Raw genomic sequence first — 2,849 nt, 5'->3', positions numbered from 1 at the left:
TACTTAGCTAATTGGTTCTTGCCATAATATGAATTCTAATATTTGTCCAATAGGGCTGTCGGCTTTGTATCAACCTGACTTCTGCACAATACAACTGATGGTCCCAACTCCATTAATAAGGCTAGAAATTCCAGTAATTAACCCTGACAAGGCTTAATTACCTGTGAAGTGAAAACCATTTCAGGGGACTACCTCATGAAGCTCATTGAGAGAACACCAAGGGTTTGCAGCACTATCAAAAACAAAAGGGTGGCTACTTTGAAGAAACTAGAATATGAGACATGTTTTCAGTTATTTCACACTTTTTTGTTAAGTACATAATTCCATGTGTTCATTCATAATGTTGATGCCTTCAGTAATAATCTACAACGTAAATAGTCATGAAAAGAAAGCAAAGGTATTGAAGGAGTGGTTCCAAACTTTGGTCTGCACACACACACACACACACACACACACACACACACACACACACACACACACACACACACACACACACACACACACACACACACACACACACACACACACACACACACACACACACACCACACACACACACACACACACACACACACACACACACACACACACACACAACCCCCCAACACACACCACCCCACACACAACACACACACACACACACACACACACACACACACACACACACACACACACACTTTGACTTGAACTATTCTCATTCCAATTATTGCTTTTGATTCTGGTTCTTAACGCTTCTCAAATTTGATTCTTTAGTTGAAACGGTTCACATACTTTTTCCAATGTGACATAAAGCCACACTAAACTTAGTGTGCTCCGTGGCTGCAACACAACAAGCGCGGAAGTACGGTGGCCGCCACAGAAACCGAAACTTGCACCTGTTAAATTTGGAACCGTTGATCGGATTCAAAACCAAATTTTGAAAATATTTCATTTGCAACCGGTTCTTGATGCCCAATCCTACTCGTGACCCCCTATGGAGTGTGTGGTAGTGTCTAAACCTGCAGAGACCCCGCACTGCCTGTGTTCTCCCATTTCTTTTTGTTTTGCTGTGTGCGGGACGCTTCTACACTTCTACGTAGTAACAAAGTGCCTTTGGGCCCCAGGTTGATGTGTAACCCCCAGCCGCCCCACAAGTTGACGCAGAGAGACAGACAGGATAAAGCTCTGCATTAACTCATAATCGGACAATGGGGCAGATTCCTACGTAGGTGTGTGTGTGTTGACTTTTTGCTTTACAACATAATTACTGCGAAACAATGATACAAGAGAGATTTATTGCTCTGATTACTGCATTGTACGGCACTCCTCTTCATTCACTCTCAAGCTCGCTCGACCACCGCCTCTCTAAAATGTCAAGCTTTCGTTTAAATACTGTTTCTTCGTCTCGGTCTCAACATTGTAACAAGAAGTTGTACAGACTTTCTGGAACAATTTTATCTAAAATTGCACAAGCTTAGGAGAGGCAGCTGTTTTTTTTAGCAAATAAGCTCTGATACAAATTGTAAACTACCTGCTCACCACCAAACAACTGTACTCTCATGCAAGTTGACTGTGACCATCCTTGCACAGCATACTCAACACATCTTCTTAATCTTTCACCGCATGCTATAATGCACAAACACAAACATTTACGACCTCTATGGAAGTGCAATCAATTTGGTTTGCTGGTGACTTGTAATTTCCTAGCTAAGATTTGGAAAACAGGATAAGCTCTTTGGCTTTTCTTTTTGCAATACTGCTGATGCAGTTTCATAACTACAACATGAACAAATTTAATATCTTGAAACTACGAACAATCTCCGTTTTCCCACCCCAAGCCCTCCCACTCCCACCACTAGATCTGTGATGGTGTACTTTCTTTTAGTTTCAAAAGCAAAATTCAGTCCAATATTGTTTTAAATAGTGTCTAGAAATACAATTTGCAAGTGTTTTTTCTTCTCCAGCTTAAAACTTTAACACAAATCCATATTTTTGCTGTGTAAGTAAGTAAACTTTACACACATGCATATACATACACACATATATATATATATATATATATATATATATATATATATATATATATATATAATATATATATATATATATATATATATATATATATATATATATATATATATATATATATATTTGGGACCTTTCACAGACAAGAGGGGGTCCCTAAGTGCACACAGTGAACACATTAAATACAAAACCATATGGCTAATTAAATGCTTGTCTAAAAAGATGTGTTTATGTGTTTTCTAAGGTTTCCACAGAATTCAAGACCAAAGGCTCTGAAGGGAGAGCATTCAGAGCCTTGGAGCCACCACAGTGTTCTGGGAACAATAAAAGGTAAATGTGCATGTAAATGTGCTGTATTTATATAGCGCTTTTTCGTTTAACAACTGCTCAAAGCGCTTTTACATCTACAGGATCATTCACCATTGACACATTCATACTCTGTGGCCGGGGCTGCGTACAAGGTGCCACCTGCTCAGATATACATTCATAACACACTCACATCCGATGCGCAGCACGGGGGCAAATCGGGGTTCAGTGTCTTGCCAAGGACACTTCGACAATAACTGCAGGGGCGGGGATCGAACCACCAACCTTCCAATTGGCAGGCAACCGCTATACCACTGAGCCACAGCCGCCCAAAAGGTCTTGGCCTAAAGACCACAAAGAGACCAGAAGTGTGAGCATGCAATAGATCCTGGATGTAAGAGGGAGCTTGACTCAGATCTACTCAGACAAATATTCTGACTGTGAACTGCATCAAGAAGAAGATTGATTCACTTTTGTGGCCAATTCCTTTGTGCATGCTTTCACTATTTAATGAGAATGCCTTTTGTTTTTTTCGGGGG

At 40.3% G+C, this 2,849-nt stretch overlaps 1 protein-coding gene and 1 long non-coding RNA gene across 3 annotated transcripts in view; one reads left to right on the top strand and one right to left on the bottom strand.

Moving 5' to 3' along the window:
- The window catches only part of LOC116703861 (uncharacterized), a 19,603-nt gene that overhangs the window by 6,439 nt on the left and 10,315 nt on the right, over positions 1 to 2,849 (top strand). Inside the window, exon 2 of the long non-coding RNA XR_004335528.1 lies at positions 410 to 411. This is a non-coding gene — a long non-coding RNA (uncharacterized LOC116703861). The remainder of the gene's footprint in view (positions 1 to 409; positions 412 to 2,849) is intronic.
- Positions 1 to 2,849, bottom strand: part of tjp2a (tight junction protein 2a (zona occludens 2)) — a 76,595-nt gene that overhangs the window by 68,574 nt on the left and 5,172 nt on the right. The window lies entirely within an intron of this gene.

The sequence above is a fragment of the Etheostoma spectabile genome, chromosome 16 (genome assembly GCF_008692095.1).
Source record: "Etheostoma spectabile isolate EspeVRDwgs_2016 chromosome 16, UIUC_Espe_1.0, whole genome shotgun sequence".
Lineage (NCBI taxonomy): Eukaryota > Metazoa > Chordata > Actinopteri > Perciformes > Percidae > Etheostoma > Etheostoma spectabile.
This window is presented reverse-complemented; position numbering and strand designations above follow the sequence as displayed.